The sequence below is a fragment of the Conger conger genome, chromosome 10 (genome assembly GCF_963514075.1).
Source record: "Conger conger chromosome 10, fConCon1.1, whole genome shotgun sequence".
Taxonomy (NCBI): domain Eukaryota; kingdom Metazoa; phylum Chordata; class Actinopteri; order Anguilliformes; family Congridae; genus Conger; species Conger conger.
The window spans coordinates 20,262,766-20,269,622 of NC_083769.1; the positions used below are offsets into that span (position 1 = coordinate 20,262,766).

General features: G+C 40.9%; 1 long non-coding RNA gene across 1 annotated transcript; it reads left to right on the forward strand.

The window, feature by feature from the left end:
• The first annotated feature begins 1,839 nt into the window (after positions 1-1,839).
• LOC133139099 (uncharacterized) lies at positions 1,840-6,610 on the forward strand. The gene is made up of 6 exons (XR_009709784.1): positions 1,840-1,916; positions 2,671-3,163; positions 3,755-3,875; positions 4,075-4,677; positions 5,231-5,375; positions 5,514-6,610. It is a non-coding gene; the product is annotated as an uncharacterized LOC133139099 (long non-coding RNA).
• Positions 6,611-6,857: the final 247 nt, after the last annotated feature.

Below are 6,857 nucleotides of genomic sequence, written 5' to 3' on the forward strand. Positions count from 1 at the left end.
GTGAAACAATGTATAGCCTGGGATTTAAGGGCACCTGTAATCTGTGGCTAAGAACATTCTGGAATGCCCTTAGCCATTTTGAAAGCCATTTCTGTTTGTTTATTCTATCGTTCCAACTGCAGCTCAGTGTTACTCACTCTGTCGTAATGAGCAGTCATGAGACCAGTTCATACTAGAAGTTCTTGACTCCGTGCCAGTCGGTCAGTTGATGGACACATGGTGTATCATGCTGTGAGAATCATGATTTCCAGTGCAGCACAGGGAAATTAATGAGACTGCACAGATGGGTTTGTCAGAGTGGCATATCTGATTAACATCCCTGCTTCTGTAGGCCAGCTGCAATCAGGCCTATCAAGATATAAATATAAGAAGTTCCAACTGAAAGGTGCAGCAGCTGCAAGTACAGCTGGAATAGTTTGTCAATGATAATTCTGTTGTCTTTAGCTCTCTTGAAAAATATGAAAGCATTTTCAGGCTAACAAGATTTTATTTGGCCTAAATGGGCTTATGGGTTGATCCAGGAAAACTGAAAGTGTTCAAAATTGTTGATAATCCAGCAAGATGATTGGAAAGACAGGCTATTGAAAGAAAAAATGAATGGCTTTAGTTTAATTTATCTGTCTCTTTGCCCTGTTCATCCCTAAAAATGTGTTAAATGGGGACCCTCTGATTGATTGTGTAGGTTTCTGTTGCCTCTTTGTGACACTGTGGTCTATGAGTTGTGAGATGTTGTCATCAGCTTGGCGATAGTGATATATGATGCAATGACTTGTATTTTTGTAGGTCAAGGCTGTTCTGAGATCTAGGCTATGCAAACTCTGTGTGTCAACCAGGCCATGCTCACTTTGCAACATCTTAGTTGTAGCTTTAGTGCTGCAGGTTTAGCTCTCATAAACAAAGGGGAGTCATAAAGCATGACACCAAACTGACCTGACCCATTTCCTTGGGTGTCTTCAGGTGCATTTACTTTTAAAATTATTTCATTTTCTGGGGACAAAATAGTCACAGAATTCAACTTAAATTCTTATTAAAGCTCCGATTGTTTAGATGTAGCTGCAGTTGGGGACAGAGAGGTAAACGCAGCATTCATCATTACTTTAAGTATTCTGCCGTATAGGTGTGTGCTTTCACATTATCTTTTGGAGCATGGGTAGATTCAACAAATTTGAATGCCCAAAATGACTTGCTGTTCCAAGAAAAGGAAAAATAAAAATAAATAAAACACTGCCGATACATGCATGGGCGACACAGATGGTGCAGTGGGTAGCACTGCTGCCTCACAGCTAGGCGGTGAATCCCGGTCGGCCGGGGCCTCTCTGTGCAGAGTTTGCATGTTCTCCCCGTGTTTGCGTGGGTTTCCTCCAGGTACTCCGGTTTCCTCCCACAGTCCAAAGTCATGCAGGTTAGACTGATTGGAGAGTCTAAATTGCCCATAGGTATGAGTGTGTGAGTGAATGGTGTGTGTGCCCTGCGATGGACTGGTGACCTGTCCAGGGTGTATTCCTGCCTTTCGCCCGATGTATGCTGGGATAGGCGCCAGCCCCCCTGCGACCCTGTTCAGGATAAGCGGGTTAGGATAATGAATTAATGAATGAATGAACGATACATGCATTCTTAAAAAAAAATACTTACAATGCTCTTTTGCAAGGAACACATTTTAATTTGGATTAACATGGTGGTTCGTCACCTCGTGAGGTGGTGCATTGAATAAACACGATAAAAGTATAAAATATGTCAGTTCTTTGGAGAAATTGGCGTGTTAATTTTTTCGTCGTATTTTCAACCGGTTGAGAATGTTCTCGTCGTGGTACGTCACACGAGGATGACCACGCCCCCAAAAGAAATCTGACTGCTTTGCTGAAAAACACACCTGCTTTTTTTGTGCCGTACTCCCATTCCACCATCTATCGAGCACGGTAAGCGTCCCCACAACTTTTATAACGTGGAGCATGATTGATGTGTAACAATCAATTCATATTCTCATTGTATTATATGGTTACATAGTTATTCTAAGTATATTTGTAGTTGTCATACAAGTTGGAAGGTTTTTAATCATGATCTCCATGCCTGATAAGTTAGCTAACCTTAGCTAGCAAGCAAACTAACTTACTGCCACAGCTGACGTTACCGGATTTATTGTTCGTTTATGAAATGCTAGCTATCTAGATAAACTAACAATAAATAGCTCAAATTACCACGATTTTTTAAAAGCTGGCTGTTTGGATAACGGTAGCTAACTTTGTCTTTATCCCGCGCATTAGCTAGCTGAATTAGCTGTGTAGCTAGCTGGATATATATGTAGAGTTAGGTTAACTTGCTATCTCTCAATAGCTCACTTTAATGTTAACCTAACATTACCGGATTTATTTTTAGTTTATATAGCACTAACATTAATTAGCTAGCTAGCTAAAATGACCAACAATTTGAGGAAGCTAACATTTGCTGTTTGGATAATTAACTTTATCCAGCAAGCTAGACTAGTTTGACAGAAGTCAGTGTCCTGTTCTCCCGCCTTCTCTCCCGTTCAAATCCCATTTTGACCTGTGCGTTAACGTTAGCTAGGTTAGTATTCGATGGATAACCTTACCGGTAGTGTTATGTCATTTATGTGTTGGTAATGTAAAAAAAAACCTATGCTTTTACTAATATATTTATATCTTCTTTTTGCAGTTCAATACACATGTCCAACACTCATAGTCACACTTTATCAATCACTCATTCGCACATACATACACACACACACACACACACACACACACACTCACCTGCTCATTCACACATTCAAAACTCAAAGGCACTTTTAAGGGCCATTCTCTCTCTGTCTTTCTCTTTCGCTCACTCACCTTTAGCCTCTTGCTCTTTCTGTCTCCCTCACATAATGAGCAAAGCACATATGACCTGTGCGGTGGCTGGCTGCACTGCGGCTCATGTGTCCATGCACACCCTTCCACGGGACACAGCTTTGCGCCAGGAGTGGGTCAACTTTATTTTTTCCAATAAAGTACCAGAATATGTCAGCCAACACCTGCGTCTCTGCACTGCCCATTTCTCGCCGTACTGCATCGAGAATCAAGCCAGGTACAACGCTGGATTTGCTTCAAAGTTGGTCCTGAGACCAGGAGCTGTTCCTACCGTGTTGAACCCAGATTCAGATGTTAAACCGGTAAGCAGATCACGTTACAAATGCTGTTAGGGAGGGAGGGCCTCCTGGTAATGAAAGTCCACGATCAATAGCACAAGTCATGGTTAGATAAAGTTATTCCTAATGTATTGTATTGCCATGTGGTCCAGAAACAAATAGAAACCAATAGTGTACACAAATAATCATGAAATAAATCATTGTAAACAAGAATGCATAATGTATAGATATAAGGAAACAAGCACATAAATCATTAGAGTGCATCATTTAAATTAGTATTTCAAAAAGTGACTTGGAGACAGACCAACAAAGATGGTTAGTTAGGCATGCAATGCGTGCACTGCGTGTGTTTGTGTGGATGCATGTGGTGTGTTCACAATTGTTCTTGCTGTGTGTAAATACACACGTTCTAATGCCGCTTTCTCACCAATAGTATTTTATTTGTTTTGTACTGTAAAGCAATGATCAAAATAATTGCTCTGTGGTCATAAGTATGTACAGAGGTCCACTTAGGATAGGACTAGCCTCAAACATGCACAGCAGACAGGTGGATGAAGCTAGCTAGTTAATCCATTATTACATGTAGTAACCTTAGCTTTTTGTTTGGTCTCCCAGAAGCTGCCCACGTTCACTCGTGAGGTGGGTTGCCAGACTGATCCCCCGAAAAATGAAAAGAGAACGGTTTGCACACAGCTTGGAACATACACTCTGCTGCACAAGCATGTCAAAAGTCGAGGTGTGTGATTATCACTATTGTAAGCTAGATTTCTCGGACTGAATGTACTGTATGTTAATTTTTTAAAACAACATTTGAAGATGAATTTTGGTTTTTGGTGCAGACATTTCATTTTCTGCATAACACAACTACATTTGGCTAGTTGTCTTTTTAAATGTACTAGCATGTCTACGTACTAAATTAACAGTTTGGTTTACAGCTACACAGGTCAGTGTTGCCACCACAAGCATTGGTGTTGGGAGCGATGCGATTTCTCCCCTGGTCCTACCCATCCTGACCTCAACACCAGAAGAACATGACACAGCAGACTGTTCTCCCTCAAAACGGGCCCGTTGATGACTCGGAAGATGGCGACTATGCCTACAATCCTTTAAATGCAAGATGGGACTACTTGACATTGGGTTGTGACATATTCGCACTTAGTCTTAGTTCAGAGAAAGCTTTTGTTTTTTTACCATTTTACCTTGCCTAATAACTGGAGTGGATGGATTAACGTCTTCATCAACACGTGCTTAGGGGTCATTTTCCTCAGTCAAACTCAAGCATCAGTTCATGTGACACCCAAATGTATAGTCTTTGAGGACTGTCTCGTGACATTATTTGAGATGTGCCTGATATTCCGCATGAGGTGCCAGGTCCAGAAGATTGTGCGGGGGACCTTCTTGTCTATTGACCAGAGTTGCCTACACTGCCTCAACAATAGAAAGTGGATGAGCCAGCCGCTTCCTGGAAGCACCCCTGCAATCTAAAGCTGTCTGCAGCCATCTTCTTCTCAGGATCATCTTTCATTCAAACAAAGAAGGTAATCTAATAACCCACAGAGTATGTTTAATATCAGTTGTAAAAATTATGCCGTAGAACCTCAGAGATCCGAACACATTAGAATGAAGATGATATTAAATTCAGTAATATTCCCTGATATTGCTCTTACAATATATGTTCAATTTAAGTGGTGGATATTATGGACACTTGCTTGTGAACACTACTAGTCGCATTTCTTCACGGATTCCTTTGACATTTTAATAGCACATTTATATGTCTTAGTACTTGGTGCTTGGCCCACTTCTTTGGTGGTGAAACATTTAGTTTGTTTCCCGCTCTCCCCTACACACTGAAACTGTTTAGCAGTCCTGCAGGCCATTTGTTTTCAATGGGAATGCAACTGTCTGTATGAAACGCATTAAAAGATAGCAACAAAGGTAACTAGGTGGTAGGGTATTTCGTAATAGCTATTTATTTATTTTTGTGGATGTTTAAGATGATGCTCAACTGATTAATTAATTTTTACTTTTTGAAGCCAACTTAAAAGATGTTTTTCTTATTATTTTGAGACCTTTATATCATTATGGTTTCAGGCATTACTTGGCCGGGATGCATTTCAATGAGAACGTCGACCAGAGCCAGACGATAAGCTCCACAGGACAACTGGCCTACATGATAAAGTACCCAAAGTCAAGGGACAATGCTTCATTCAAGTCCTCAGAACCAGGCCAACATGCAGTGAGTAATACATTTTCATTCAACTGCATGTATTGCCGACATTAAACGCATTGCAGCTGAGCATGTCTGTAGCAATAGTTAACAAACCATTAAACCAACAAACCTTTTTGTTTTTCCTCATGTTATTGTGCCTTTTAGACTATTGGGACGCACTGATGACGCTTCTATTCATTGAGGTATTCCAAAATCCTGGGCCCTACACAGCCAGGATGAACCAGATGCCAGTTCCAGAGAACCTGAATGCACAGTATGAAAGACCAGTTAAGGCTGACTCTATAGCTATACTGTAACAGTGGTTGGAGAAAAATCTAATGCATAGAAAATCAGTTGCCTTTTTTTTTTTTTTTTCTCTTCCAGCCAATCCATGTTAGACAGTAGTTGTTGTACCCTCTTGTGTTATTTTTTTTTAACTTTACGGCAGTACAATTTCATTGTGACACAGCTACAGTTGTCTGCCAGTGCTTGGCTCACTGTGCAGTACAGCCTCAATGTGATACAGCAAGAGTTGTAAACTGAAGCAACAAAACTGTGCCAAACCGTGTTGCTCGTTTTTTATTTTTAACTACACTGTTCCTGATTGACTGTTCACAGGGAGGAACTATTAGTAGCACCTTGTTACTGTAACACTTTGTATTGTAGCACTGTCCTGTCTCTAACCAACCTAAGTCAGCCCACGTGACCCCACTGCTTGTTGGGCTGCACTGGCTCCCCTTTGCTGCTTGGATCCGCTTTAAGCCACTAGACTTGGCGTTCCATGCTGCAAGGGGAACGGCGCCATCCTACCTCCAGATTATGGTGTCCAACTGTACCCCTTCACGCTCTGCCTCCTTGGGGCACCTGGGGGAAGCTCACCCTCTGCAGGCTATTCTCTGTACTGACCCCATGGTGGTGGAACGAAATTCCCGCCGCTGTCAGGACTGCTGATACCACCCACTCACCTATTCAAACAGCATCTTCTATAAATTTATGAAAAATAAAATACTTTCTCCCAACAGGTTTCTCACTTATCTATGCTGTCAAGGCACCCACTTGACTGTAGCACATATGTAAATAATGTCTAAGATTGACTAGAGTTCATATCACTTGGCTTGTTTTGATGCACCTACTTGGAAGTCGCTTTTAAAAGTGTCTGCTAAATCACGCTAAGGGCTATTTTCTCACTACTGTGCTTTGACTTGCCATGTAATGTGAATTTAAATGTGAACTTACTTGAAATAAAGAATGTTATTTATTAATGTTATGAAACAAACCAGGGTCTTTTGTAACATTTTATTGTGGTTTTTTCTAACACCAATTAATGACAAGTTCTGCAAAATATTCGGACACGGGAACGTCAATTTACTATTATGTAATAAAATATTTAAATCAATTAACTGACTGGTGTGGTATTCAGCTCCATTGCTAGTATACCCCCTAAAACAATGTTTCTGTTCCAATCCAGAACACTTGATTCAATGACTAACGTTACACCATTCAGCTATC